Source organism: Halichoerus grypus, chromosome 13 (genome assembly GCF_964656455.1).
Source record: "Halichoerus grypus chromosome 13, mHalGry1.hap1.1, whole genome shotgun sequence".
Taxonomy (NCBI): domain Eukaryota; kingdom Metazoa; phylum Chordata; class Mammalia; order Carnivora; family Phocidae; genus Halichoerus; species Halichoerus grypus.
In genome coordinates, this window is record NC_135724.1 from 88093037 (window position 1) to 88108212 (window position 15176).

Below are 15176 nucleotides of genomic sequence, written 5' to 3' on the forward strand. Positions count from 1 at the left end.
GAGCTTGGTCTGGAGGCCCCAGTGGTGAGCACTGGGATCCACTGCAGGAGATGTGCATGTGTGTGTGTGGGGGGGGAGCCAGGCCACTGTGGACTGGGAGATAGCCGCTACAGCACAGCCTACGGGGACCCCTTCCCTGGACCCAGTACCCAACACTGTAGCCCCTTTGGTCCTGCCTTATCTGTTAGAGGGTGCTGGAAAGATCCAGGGCCTGGCTTTAGAAGCTGTCAGGGGAGGGGCGCCTGGGTGGCTCAGTCGTTAAGCGTCTGCCTTCGGCTCAGGTCATGATCCCAGGGTCCTGGGATCGAGCCCCACATCAGGCTCCCTGCTCAGCGGGGAGCCTGCTTCTCCCTCTCCCTCTGCCGCTCCCCCTGCTTGTGCTCTCTTGCTCTCTGCCAAATAAATAAATAAAATCTTAAAAAAAAAAAAAAAGAGGGCACCTGGGTGGCTCAGTCAGTGAAGCGTCTGCCTTTGGCTCAGGTCATGATCCCAGGGTCCCGGGGTCTAGTCCCTGCTCAGCGGGGAGCCTGCTTCTCCCTCTGCCTCTGCCCTCCACTTGTTCTTTCCCTCTCTCTCAAATGAATAAATAAAATCTTTAAATTTTTTTTTTAAAAATTAGAAGTAAAGAAGCTGTTGGGGGAACCCACCAACTAAAGATACTACCTCTAGGTGACCGACTGTCTGGGTTTGCCTAGGACTGAGGGGTTTCCTAGGAACTTGGACTTCAGTGCTGAAACTGGGACAGTCCCAGGAGCATTAGGGTGGCTGGACACTCTGCCCAGATATTCTACTTGTCTGCCTTATTACCTGGTTAGGTTTTTCCATCAGACCAGGGCTCTCCTCCCCGCTGTGCCTGATGGGGTTGCAGAGAAACTTTGGGTGGTTTAGGGTCTCTCCTTGGTCTGGGAACCCCCCACCTGTGGTCCTTATGTCCCCAAGATCTCCAGTGTGGACATTCATGTCTATCTGTCTGTCCCCATGGGGCTCCTGCAATGTGATAAAGATGGTCTCCTCCAAATCATGGGGATCTGTCTCCCCTCAGCAAATACCATCTATCCTGCTCCATGGGTTTGGGGGATACACACACACACACACACACACACACACACACACACAACAAGTGGTGCTAGCAGCAGGGGCTGGAGTGAAATATTTAACCATTAGCATGAGAGGTGCTGACCAATTAGAATGCCCTCTGGGCTGAGCAGGTGTCAGATCATGGTGTCCCAGGCATTCACCCACACAAGGCCAGCCTCACGGGTTTGCAACCTGTGCAGTCGAACAGGGCCCACCCTTAGAAGGGCCCGTGCTTGGCTTACTCCTTTGCTGTCACTGTTTTTAAATTCTTAATACTTTATGAGTGAGGGCCCCCTTTTTCATTTTGACTGGACCTGCATATGAAGGAGTTCCTGCTGTTGGGCTATCACAGGGTCTCCAGGAGTCTGACCAGGCTGAGCAACCACACTGGCTGACACATATTTTGACAATCATGCCTAGGAACAGGGTAAGTCACTCCTGGCAAAGAAAACAGCAAGGGCAAAAGCTAGGAGGAAGGAAACAGTTTCAGATCCTAAATTTAACGTTTTTCTTTTTTTCCTCCCATTTCCTAGTACCACCTGTACAACGATGAATCCTTGTATGTAAATTAATTCACTTTAAAAAGTCAATAATATTTATCCAAGAAAGAAACTACATATTATTACTATAAATGGAAAACCAGGGGCACCTGGGTGGCTCAGTCGTTAAGCGTCTGCCTTCGGCTCAGGTCATGATCCCAGGGTCCTGGGCTCGAGCCCCACATCGGGCTCCCTGATCAGCGGTAAGCCTGCTTCTCCCTCTCCCACCCCCCCCCCCCGCTTGTGTTCCTGCTCTCACTATCTCTCTCTCTGTCAAATAAATAAATAAAATCTTAAAAAAAAAAAAAAAGGTAAACCAGTATCAGATACCATAAGGGGAAGGCACTGTAAAAATAAAAATACTATAAAGAAACCACCTTAAGTCTTAGCTAGATACTGTGGCTTACAGTTGAGATTAGCAAATGTTCAGAAAGGTGTTAATGCCCTGTTAGCCCCGAAATGACACTTTCTCTTTGGTTTACTCAGAAGTGTAAGGGAACCTAGAACCTAATAACTTTTTTACGATGTCATTGGGTGTTACTTAATGCCTCATCAGTGTAATATGAAATCATCCTCTGTCCCACTCTTTCTTGGGGGCAAGGGTTCTGCTCAAGAGCAGGTTGCGGTCTTAATACGTGAGCTACCGGTAGGAAAAGAAAGCCTTGTGAGGCGAGACAGGGACTCTGCCCGGTTGTTTTGAGTCTAAATAATAAATTAACCCCAATGGAAGGCGGAGGGGCGGGGCCCAGACGGCTGGGGGGCCACCCGAGCCCCCACCCCACCCACCTGCGCCAGCTCACCTGCGGGGCGGCGCCTGGATCCGCAGCCCCGTGGACCGGCGCGAAGGGGTGGCAGCCTCCCTCCTCTGTAACCTAGTGCCCCGCTTGCTCGGGCGTCCCCGGCCCGGCTGGGGTCGCTATGGCAACGCGGGGCCCAGCAAAGCCGCCGGCAGAGCCCGCCCCTTCCTACGGAGACCGTGAGTCTGCGGCGCGGCGGGAAGGGTGCACAATCGGGGGCGTGGGGAAGGACGTCTTGGGGCCTGGGCAGGTCGAGTGCCGCCTGGGACATCGGCCTGGTGGCCAAAAGGCTGGTGGGCGAGCCCGCAGACCCGATATCCGCGGAGCGTGGGCCCCGGTGTGCCCGGGGAGGCTACTGCCCTCCCCGTCTGGGGGTCCCCAGGGCAAATACAGCACCCCAAGCAGACAGGAAAGGGTTAAAGGCTTTCCTGCCCTGTTTCGAAGACAAAGCGGCAAAATGTGAAGGGAAAACCAACGTCACTCCGATTCTTAGTCTTGTGAGGTGGGGGGGTCTACTAGACACCTTTAAGAATCTGAGAGAAGCTGTGCAGACCCTCCACCCCTTGAAGATGCTTGTATTTTTTTTTTTTTTTTTTTTTTTGAGAGAGAGAGTGAGAGAGAGAGAGAGAGAGAGCACAAGAGGGGGGAGTGGGAGAGGGAGAAGCAGACTCCCTGCCGAGCAGGGAGCCCGATGCGGGACTCGATCCTGGGACTCCAGGATCATGACCTGAGCCGAAGGCAGTCGCTTAACCAACTGAGCCACCCAGGCGCCCGAAGATGCTTGTATTTTAGACACACAAGTCAGCCCATGTCACTCCTCACGCCTCTCCTGGGTTCACATCCTTACAGTGGCCCCCCTGTCACTCAGAGTAAAAGCTACAGTGTCCGCGAGGGCCTTCAGAGTTCCCCGTCATCTGCCCACCTCCCTCCCCTTTCCTCTATGACCCTGTCCCCTACTTCTGGCACCCAGTCTCACTCTGCTCCAGCCACACACTTGCTTCCTTGCTCTTCCTGGAAAATGCTGGGCATGTTCCTGCCTCGGGGTTTTTGTCTCTTCTGTTCCTTCTGCCAGGACATCTCTTCCTACAGATGGCAGTCTAGATCATTCCTTCCTCTTCTTCAAGGTTTTATTCAGAAATCACCATCTCAGTAAGGAGTTTCTGGACCACCTTTTTTTAAAAGTAATCTCTATGCCCTAAAAAAAAAAAAACAAAAAAAACTCTATGCCCAATTTGGGGCCTGAATTCGACACCGATATCAAGAGTCACATGCTCTACCAACTGAGCCAGTCTGGTGCCCCTGGACCACCCTATTTAAAACTGGAATCTTGGGGCACCTGGGTGGCTCAGTCGTTAAGCTTCTGCCTTCGGCTCAGGTCGTGATCTCCAGGTCCTGGGATCGAGCCCCACATTGGGCTCTCTGCTCAGCGGGGGAGCCTGCTTCTCTCCCTCTGCCTGCCGCTCTGCCTACTTGTGCTCTCTAGCAAATAAAGATATAAAATCTTTAAAAATAAATAAATAAAACTGGAATTTCCATATATACTTCACAACCCATTTTCCTGCTTCCTGTTTTCCCAGCCTCATTCCTGTTTCATGTGGTGTAACATTGCCATATGTGTGTGTGTGTATACACATATTTATTGTCTGTCTTTTTGAAGGCAAAGATTTTTTTCTTCCAACTTTTAAGTGAAAAATTTCAAACACACTGAAAAGCATAATAATAGTACAATGAACACCTGTTACAATCTCTGCGTATAGTGGACAATTATTGGCATGTTGCCATATTTGAAGTCGGAGAAGTTTTTGTGTTTTTTCACTGCTGTCTCCCTAGGACCTAGGTGAAAGGTCCAGCACCTAGTAGTTGCTCAACAAGTATTTGTCAAATGAATGATTGGATGATGTGCTTTTAGAGACTCTTGCTCCAGGAGCCTTCAGGTTAGGGATTCCTGCTAGAGACAAAGCAGAATCTCTAGGGCTGTTTTTGGAAATAGTATCCTGCCCAGGACTACGCAGCTTGCCCCGGCTGTTTGCCAGGCTATATGCCCAAGGGGCTGGGTCCTCCTGGAGGGACACATTTTTCTGATTTGCACCAAGGTACAGTAGGGGCTAGAGGCAGACTTCTTGGGGTGGAAGCTTCCTCCTGCTGTGTAGAAGCACTTCTATCTTGCCCCAAACTATGATCTCTCTCTGTGGGCTCTTTATCACCCCCAATACCTAGCAGAGTCCTGGTACATAGGGTGCACTTAGGATGTATTTATTGAATAGAAGAATGGTACCTGTGCTGGTCATTGGCTGTCCTCAGATCCATTCTTCCCTTTTCCCCTGCTCTGCTCTGTTTAGCAGAGGGCTGCATCCTGCCAGCTTCATTTTTCTTAGGGCTGGTCAGTTCACTTCTGGCTGCCTTCAGCCAATGGGAGACGCTTGCAGGAGACTGAGAGGTGGGTAGGAGGGAGGGAGAAGTTGGGGTAGTTATTCCTATTTCTTTCTGCCTCAGATGGTGTCTTTGGGGCAGAGAGCGCATATGGCTACCTCTCCTGACACACAGGTCTGGCCCCTGGGCTCTGTCACCACCTCCTCCCTTTGTCCCGTCAGTCCCACGTATGGTAGTGGCTTTCCTCCACTGCTCATATTGGGACTGTCTTCTTTTCCCCTAGTGCTCTTTCAGTGTGTCCCACACCTTTTTTTTTTTTTTTAAGGTTTATTTATTTATTTATTTATTTGAGAGAGAGTGAGCCCACGCAGGGGGAGCAGCAGGAAGAGGGAGAGGGAGAAGCAGGCTCCCCGCCGAGCAAGGAGCCTGATGCGATGCGGGGCTCCATCCCAGGACCCTGGGATCATGACCTGAGCCGAAGGCAGACGCTTAACCGACTGAGCCAGGCGCCCCTTGTATGTGTGTTATTTTTTGTTTATCGTGGTAATACATATGTAACATAAAAGTTGCCATTTAACCATTTCTAAGTGTACAGTTCAGTGGCATTAGTACATTCAAAATATTGCTCACCTGCCACCTATCCACCAACCATTTATCCGTTTCTAGAACTTTTTCATCATCCCAAACTAAAATTCTATACCCATTACATAATAACCCTGCATTCCCTCTTCTCCAGCCCCTCTAACCTCTATTCTACTGTCTGTCTCTATGAATTTGCCTGTTCTGGGTACCCCATGTAAGTGGATTCATAAAGTATTTGTTGAAGTGATTTTTGCTTTAGACGTCCCCGTGGGATCAGGCTGCACTCACTTGGCTTCTTCCCAACCCTCCTTCCCCCATCTATTAACCAGTTTCTCCAGGGAGCACTTCCTTAACAAATCATATAAATATTGTTATATCTTTTTTTTTCTTTTTTACAAAACTGGAGTCAACTTGTGACCACAGAAAAAACACCCCTAACCCAAAGAATGGCAGAATTTTTTCCATGTTGAAACACATTTGAGAACACCATTTTAACATCTGAGTAGTATTTTGTTCACCAAGCTCCCGTAGATGGGCATTAAATATATTTCCAGTGTTCTCCATTATAAATGTTGATCTGATTAATGTTCTTCCACATAAATGTGAGTGCACATTGCTGCTTATTTCCTTAGGACAGATTTCTAGAGGCAGAATTATGGGTCAAAATATCTGAGCACTTTGAGTTCTTTTTTTTTTCTTTTAATATTTTATTTATTTATTTGACAGAGAGAGAGAGAGAGCACGCATGCACAAGCAGGGGGAGTGGCAGAGGGAGAGGGAGAAGCAGTCTCCCCACTAAGCAGGGAGACCAATGTGGGGCTCCATCCCAGGACCCTGAGATCATGACCTGATCCGAAGTCAGATGCTTAACCGACTGAGCCACCCAGGCACTCAGCACTTTAAGTTCTTAATATATAACACCAAATTCCCCTCCAAAATGATTGTATTAATTCCATCCACAGAATAAGAGGATCTGTTTTTTCTCCCACTTTTGCCTTTGCTCACATTGACTATTACTGTGTTGTTGTTGTTGTTGTTTTAAGATTTATTTATTTAGGGCGCCTGGGTGGCTCAGTTGGTTGGGCGACTGCCTTCGGCTCAGGTCATGATCCTGGAGTCCCTGGATCGAGTCCCGCATCGGGCTCACTGCTTGGCGGGGAGTCTGCTTCGTCCTCTGACCCTATCCCCTCTCATGTGTTCTCTCTCTCTCTCATTCTCTCTCTCTCAAATAAATAAATAAAATCTTTAAAAAAAAAAAAAAAAAAAAAAAAAGATTTATTTATTTATTTGAGAGAGAGAGCATCAGCAGAGGGGCAGAGGGAGAGGGATAGAGAATCCCAAGAGGACTCCACGCTGAGTGGGGAGCCTGATGCGGGGCTCGATCTCATGACACCAAGATCATGACCTGAGCCAAAACCAGAGTCAGATGCCTAACTGACTTTGCCACCCAGGTGCTTCTGAGTATTACTGTTTTTAATTCTCTTTAGCAATCTCAGAAGAAAATCTTGTTTTGATGGGCTTTTCTTTGGTTACCAGTGGGCTCTCCTTCCTTGCTTTGTTCTTCATTCCAATTGGAATGGGACTTTTTGTTTGTTTTTGTTTTTGTTTTTTTGTTTTTGGAATTGGATTTCTGCTCTGATTTCCACACTCATTGCATCATTTATAATTAATTTGTTGGGTGTATGTCTCTCTCTCAGCAGAGGGTAATTGATGGACACAGAACTTGCCCTGTGTAAATTCTTTCTCATCCAAGTTTCTTTTGGTTGCAACTAGAGATGCCATCTCGTACTACCTAATAAAGGAAATTTATTAAGGATACAAGAGTGTTGGAAAGCTGTCAACAGCAAAGCCATCCTCTTCCTCTCTCTTGGTCTCTCCATGTCTCTGTGTGTCTCCTTCATTCAGCTTTCTCCTGCTCGTGGTGGAAAATAGCTGCCCCGTATATCACCTCAGTTATATAACCACTCACAGAAATTAATTGGCTCTTTCTGAATTCCAATCCTAAATTCATGAGTGGCCCAGCTAGGGTCTGGAGTCCGCCCCTGGCCAGCCATGCTACTGATGGCTGTGGTTCTCTCCAATATTCTCCTCTCCTTCTCAGATGCCTGGCCAGCAGTCCCAGCAGGCTCTATCCTAGTACAAACTGTCCCTTGGCTTGTGGCTTTATCCAGAACCACCCTGCCACCTGCTGAGTGGCGCATCATGGTCTAGAATTTCCTCTCTCCCTAGGTCAGGCTAAGACACAGCCTGAGCCCCAGTCCCACCACTGCAAGGAGCCCTTTCACAGCCCCTAATCAGATCCTGGCTCAGGGAAGCTAGAACCGTCCCCTGGAGAAGAATGTGGAGCAGGTTAAGGTTTATCTGCCTCTGCAGGCCAGCTGGATGGGCAGGTTACAAATCTGAGATTGTTCTCCCTATAGGGTCAGGATCTGGTAGCATTATTTTCAAACTCCTGAGTAGGAGCTATGGACTGGCCACTCCCCAATACTGAAGTGCCAAGAGCATCAAGCTTGAGAGCTCCTGTTCCAAATACCCTTCTGATAATTACTTGTCAGACTAGAATTTAGCTGGGCTCTTCTCAAGGATCTTTTGTAAAGCATGGGGTGAAGAGAGCTCTCCTGAGTGGTCTGAGGTTTCCAGACCACATGTGTATGGTCTCCTCCATACAGCCACAGATAAACATCCCCTTGGGGAAGCATGGTCCTATTTACACCTTCCTGGGCACAAAGCTTTGGCTGAAAGCCTGGAGGCTCTGCCCTCTCAAGAAATCCTTGCAGATTGGGCGCCTGGGTGGCTCAGTTGGTTAAGCGACTGCCTTCGGCTCAGGTCATGATCCTGCAGTCCCGGGATCGAGTCCCGCATCGGGCTCCCTGCTCGGCATTCACACTGCAGTCCACTCCTGAGAGCACCATCTAAATAAAATGAGAATGGGGTCTTCTGGGGTTGAGTAACTGGGTCTCAATCTCCCAGAAGTGGCAGGAAGGACCCACCTGTCAGGACCGGCAAAAGTCTCCAGCGCACATAATCAACAAAAGTTTGAGACAACTCAAATGTCCATCAAAAGATGAATGGATAAGCAAAATGTCATCTGTCCATATAATGGAATATTATTCAGCCATAAAAAGGAAACACTGAGACAAGCTGCAGCCTGGGTGAACCTTGAAAACATTGTGCTAAGTGAAAGAAGCCAGATACAATATCCAGAATAAGCAAATCTACAGAGACAAAGTAGATGAGTTGTTACTTGGGAGGGAAGACGAGGGGTTAGGAGGGTGATAGTTAAGGGAAAGGGGCTTTCTTTCGGGGGGCGGGTGAAAATATTCTAAAATATTCTAAAATTGACTGTGATGATGGCTGCACAACACTGTGAACATACTAAAAACCACGGAATCGTACACTTTAAATGGTGAATTGTATGATACCTGAGTTCTCTCTAATAAAATGCTTTTTAAAAAAGTCTCCGATGCGGGATGAGCGCCCTCTAGGGGCTCTCACACATCCAGAGTGGGTCACTGGCCACTTTCCATTGTTTTTCATTTTTCATTCGGCCAAATTAAAAATCAGAGAGAGTATTGCCTAAAGAGGGTAATACAAAGTGCAGCAAACGTTGTTTAACTTTTTATTGAAATGTAAAATACATATAGAAAAGTGGAAATATCATCGATGTATATAGCTTGATAGATTTTTGCAGACCGAACACACCCTTCTTGTCAAGACTGGTGGTCTCTGGGACTGTCTCTCTCAGGAACAATGCCAAAAGTCCAATTTGAGTCCCTTCGTATTTTTTTTTAAAGACTTTATTTATTTATTTGACACAGAGAGAGATATAGAGAGAGAGCACAAGCAGGGAGAGCGGCAGGCAGAAGGAGAGGGAGAAGCAGGCTCCCGGATGAGCAATGAGCCCGATGTAGGGCTTGATCCCAGGACCCTGAGATCATGATCCAAGCCGAAGGCAGCTGCTTAACTGACTGAGCTACCCAGGCGCCCCCGTTCATATTTTTAAAAAAATATTTTATTTATTTATTTGTCAGAGAGAGAGAAAGAGAACAAGCAGGGGGAGCAGCAGAGGGAGAAGCAGGCTCCCCGGTGAGCAAGGAGCCCGATTCGGGATTCATCCCAGGACCCTTGGATCATGACCCGAGCTGAAGGCAGACGCTTAACCAACTGAGCCCCCCAGGCGTCCCCCCTTTATTTTTTTTAAAAAGAGATTTATTTAGGGGCGCCGGGGTGGCTCAGTTGGTTAAGCGTCTGCCTTCAGCTCAGGTCATGATCTCCGGATCCTGGGATCAAGCCCCACATTGGGTTCCCTGCTCAGCTGGGAGTCTGCCGCTCTCTCTCCCTCTGATCCTCCTCCCTGCTTGTGCTCTCTGTCTCAAAGAAATAAATAAAATCTTAAAAAAGAGAGATTGATTGATTGATTGATTTTTATTTATTTATTTTTAAGTAATTGCTACACCCAGCATGGGGCTTGAACTTTACCAGCTGAGCCAGCCAGGCACCCTGAGTCCCTTTACATAAATGAGGCCACTTCCGATTCTGTAGGGCTCCTCTTTTCCCTTGCTTTCTCTCCTTCTTTCCTAATCTCTAGGGTTACTCTATCAAGGAGGTGGCTATTTTTATGGAAATTTAAGTTGAATAAAAATTAAAATTCCTGGGGCGCCTGGGTGGCCCAGTTGTTAAGTATCTGCCTTTCGGCTCAGGTCATGATCCCAGGGTCCTGGGATCAAGCCCCGCATTGGGCTCTCTGCTCCGCAGGAAGCCTGCTTCTCCCTCTCCCACTCCCCCTGCTTGTGTTCCCTCTCTGGCTGTCTTTCTCTCTGTCAAATAAATAAAACCTTAAAATAAATAAATAAATAAATAAAAATTCCTCAGTCACACCAGTCATATTCCAAGTATTTAGTATTTAGACCCATGTGGCAACTGGCTACCATATGGGACATTGCAGATACAGAACATTTCCTTTATCATAGAAAGTTCTACAGGACAGTGCTGCTTTGGGGATGAGCTCTTATCTTTTGTCACTATCCCGTCCTTGGAAAGTTTTATTTCTCTCTCTCTGTCAAATCCTTTTTTTCTTTTTCTTTCTTTCTTTCTTTTTTTTTAATTGATCAGCAAAATTCTCTGTCAGAACCTAACATAATGTCTACAAGGATAAGCTGGTAGAAATTACACGGTTTGAAAATAGTTGTTTGGCAAACAAACACAGCTAATAAATCATCCCAAAGAAAAATGCACAGCCTCACTAGCAATTAAAGAAATGAAAGTTAAAATAACCCTGCCATACCATTACATACTGTCTAGACTGGGAAAAATGTGTAAAAATGATGGTCTGTGATATTGGCAGCACTGTGGGGAAAGAGGCACCATTACATACTGCTAGCCATCCAGGCAATTAGGTAAATCCTCTTGAAAAACCATCTGGAACTATGTTACAGAAACTATAAAACTATTTTCTGACTGAATTAATTCCACTTAATGACTACTATTTATTTACTTAACATATAGCTGGTGTGAGGCATAGTACTTGGTACTTTACGTTCTTTTTAAATTTTTTTTATTACTTTTAAATTTTTATTTATTTATTTGACAGAGAGAGAGAACACAAGCAGGGGGAATGGCAGTGGGAGAGGGAGAAGCAGACTCTCCGCTGAGCAAGGACCCTGAGATCATGACCTGAGCCAAAGGCAGATGCTTAACCCACTGAACCACCCAGGCGCCCCCATACTTTTTTTTTTTTTAAGTACTTTTCATAACAATCCTATGAGTTGGTAGGAATCCTTATCCTCATTTTTTTAAAAAAAATTTTTATTGTTATGTTAATCCCCATACATTACATCATTAGTTTTAGATATAGTGTTCCATGATTTCATTGTTTGTGCATAACACCCAGTGCTCCATGCAGAACGTGCCCTCCTCAATACCCATCACCAGGCTAACCCATCCTCCCACCCCCTCCCCTCTCTTATCCTCATTTTAAAAAGTCAGCAACCTCAGGTTCACAGAAATTAGATAACCTATCCAGAGTAAAAGACCAAGGAAGTGGCCGAGCGAGGATTCAGTTTCAGACCCCTTAACCCAGGAAGACCCGCCCACAACATCACACTGACTTTCATTTCAGAGAATTGCCTCCAAGGGAACAGTACACTTGGGGCAAGGGAAGAAATTTATGAAAAATATAAATACTAACGTAATTTCTACAAAAGGAAAAACTGGAAAATGTACACAGAAGACAATATAAATTGGGCCCCGCACATACGAAGCTCTCCATAAATGCTTAACTTTTAAAAAATCAATTGGGTGGAAAAAGGCTCTGGCCCTTTAAATGTCAGAGGCGGGTTAAGACGGAAAGGAGGCCGCAGACGAAGCTGACGTGAAAAGCTTCAGGCCTCATTTAAATGAGCATGCGTAAAAGCTTGCCCTCGTTCCCTCGCCACTTTCCTGTACTCAAGTGCGCGTGCGCTGCCTGAACCTGGAGAGGGCAGTCGGCTCCGCCCGCCTATTTAGGTGGGCGGAGACAGTCGCGCGAGTTCGGCGGGCCTACGCTCTCCCGCGCTATTAACCAGCCCGCCCCTTTTTGCACATGCGCGTACAGCAGCACTAGAACGAGGGGTTGTAGAGTGGCGTCTGGAGTTGCGCCTGGAGTTGCGCCTGCGCTGTGGACGCCCCTGCCGGAAGTGGGCGGGTCGTATTCCGAAGCCTAAAGGGCGGAGGGAGAAAACGCGGCAAATGCTAACTGAATGGAAAGCAGAGTTGGGGCGCTGTCCCAGATTCGTGAACCTAGAAATGTAAAGACCAGAATGTGATCACAGAGAACTTACTTGTCCATCTAAAAAAGGTTTTACAAGATTGTTCTGTTTACATGTATGTTAAATGCAGGTTTTAGGGAAAGGGAGGATTTCCCCTAAGTTTCCTTTTTTTCCCTATGAATTTTACCTTCTAGAAAGAAGGCTTCAGGGCTCAGGGAGATTTGAATGCCTTCTATGTGCCCAGTTTGAAAACAAGTATTATGACAAAAAATTCAAGAGGAACATGTTCTTGCCCACAGAAACGTTCGTCCTAGGAGTCAGGAAACCGTCTGGAAGACACATTCAGTAAGAGGCGGAAAAGAAGTCTGCATCGAGGTAAGTGATTTTGTGTCTTTAAAATTGTAAATGCTGGGGCGCCTGGGTGGCTCAGGTCATGATCCCTGCTCAGCGGGAAGCCTGCTTCTCCCGCTTCCTCTGCCTGCCTGTCGCTCCCCCTGCTTATGCTCTCTCTCTCACTATCTCTGTCTCTGTGTCAAATAAAAATAAATAAAAAATCTTTTTTAAAAAATTGTAAATGCTTTGGAAGTCCCTTGTGTCAGTTCATCAACTTTATTCCATAGGCATTTGGAAAGCACGTTGTGTTTTATACGTGTGCACCTTACTGGATACTGGAGATTCAAAGATGAATATAATTCAGCCCCTGCCCTTGAAAAGTTCACACCGTGGGGTTCAGGGGTAGGACTAGCCTGGGCAAGGGCTTGGACTAGGAATGATAGTGTAAAGTGGCCCTGGAGACTGTCTTGACTGAAAGGGGGAGGGTAACCTCAGAGAACATAGGAGATGGTGTTCTATGAACATAGTCGGGTAGCCTGGGAGAGAGGAGGTTAGATGCCAAGCTGAGGATGTTTGGAACCAAATCCGGTGGTCAGGAACCTGTGTGTTTTCTTGAACTTGCTTTGATACAGGGGACGAGGCAGAAGGTGACTTTTTGACCACAGTGACCTGGTTAAGCAGGGAGCAGCTGGAAAACTGTCTAAGGAAGTGTAAGCTGGTGAGCAGAGAAACTTCCATGCCAAGTTACAAATCCTAATCAAGGATGCAAACGACTGAAAGGAAAAGTGATTCTTGGGTATTCTGAGGAAATTACTCAGACATTAGGTGGGGCTAGGGAGAAAAAAATTTCCCTTTTGTGTTTGTTTGTTTTAAATATTTATTTATTTATTTGAGAGAGACTGCGGGCACATGGCTCCTGCAGCCAGAGGGAGGGAATCCTAAAGCAGACTCACCACTGAGCAAGCATCTGAGGGGGGCCTCCATCCCAGGATCTCGAGATCATGACCTGAGCCGAAATCAAGTGTCGGGTGCTCAACCAACCGAACCGCCCAGGATCCCCAAGATTTTCCCTTTTGGATAGCCACCATCTTCCTAAACTATTTTCTCCTTGAGAGATTGGATCTTAGAAGGGTCTTAACCCAAGAATGCACCTGCTGTAGAAAGAATGAATTGCTTCATAGGTGACTTGCAAGGAACACAGAAAAGTACTGAAAAACTGAACAAGGACACCTTAAATGGACTCACAGTACACCCATTAGTACCATTTTCCCCATAGAGGAGTCACACAGGCCTCATGCTAAAGAAGGGCCTTGTGCTTGGCTTAATGCTCTGCTGTCACCATTTTGAAATTCTTAATTTTTTAGCAAGGAATCCCACATTGTCATTTTGCACTGGACCGCACAAATTATGTACTTGGTCCTGCGTCCCTCCTCCATCTTTTCTCTTTTTCTCTCTTTTGTAGTCCTTTCTCTTCTCTTCCCCTCTGCTATATTTCCCTCTTCCTATTTTCCTTCCTTGGCTTTTTCCCACTCCTTTAAGGCTGAGTATAAGGATGCTGTGGCCTTGGGGCACCTGGGTGTCTCAGTCGGTTAAGCGTCTGCCTTTGGCTCAGGTCATGATCCCAGGGTCCTGGGATCTAGCCCCGCATCTGGCTCCCTGCTCAGCGGGGAATCTCCCTCTCCATCTGCCTCCCCCCACCTCCCGGCTCGTACTCTTTCTTGCTTTCTCTTGCTTTCTCTCTCTCTCTCTCTCAAATAAAATCTTAATTAAAAAAAAAAAAAGGATGCTGTGGCCTTGTAAGCCTCAAAACATGTTCCTGTCATGGGTTGAATTGTGTTTCCCCCAAAGACATCGAAATCCTGATCTCCAGTTCCTGTGAATGTGATTTTATTTGGAAAGAGGGTCTGTGCAGATGATCAAGTTAAGATGAGGTCATTAGGGTAGGTCCTAATACGATATGGCTGGTATCCTTATGCAAAGAGAAAATATGGACAGAGACAGACACAAGCAGAATGCCAAGTAAGATTGGAGAGATGCTGCCACAAGCCAAGGAATACAAAAGATGGCAGGAACACCACCAGAAGCTAGAAGAGGAACATGGAACAGATCTGAGCTTCCAGAAGGAACCACCCCTACAGACACCTTGATTTCAGATTTCTAGCCTCCAGAACTGTGAGACAATACATTTCTGATGTTAACGCCTCCCAGTTTCTGGTACTTTGTTACAGCAGCCCTAGGAAATGAATACAATTCCCCATAGGTCCTTAATAAACACTTGATGAATAAATGGATGGTTGAATAAAGTATAATTGTATTGTCTTTGCCTCTTTAAAAGATGACAAAAGACCTATGAAGATAATAACTGTCCTTTCTTTTCTTTTTTTTTTTAAGTAGCCTCCACACCTAGCGTGAGGCTTGAACTCAGAACCCTGAGATCAAGAGTCACATGCTCTACTAACTGAGCCAGCCAGGCCCCCAACTGTCAGTCCTTTCAACCCTAGTGAATGGTTGAAAATCTGGCCCTTTCCCCAACCTACTTCATTTTCTCCTATGATATAATCACTGTATTTGTTACTGACTTTGTCCTGTATCTTCACACATGTCCTGGGCCATGATAATATGGGCAGGTAGAGTGGGTGGGTGGCCGTGGTGGACATTCTTGGTTGCTACTGAAATTCAATGCCCTTTCCTCCTTGATGTGAGATCTCCAAATGTATGAGCTTCCCTTTTGT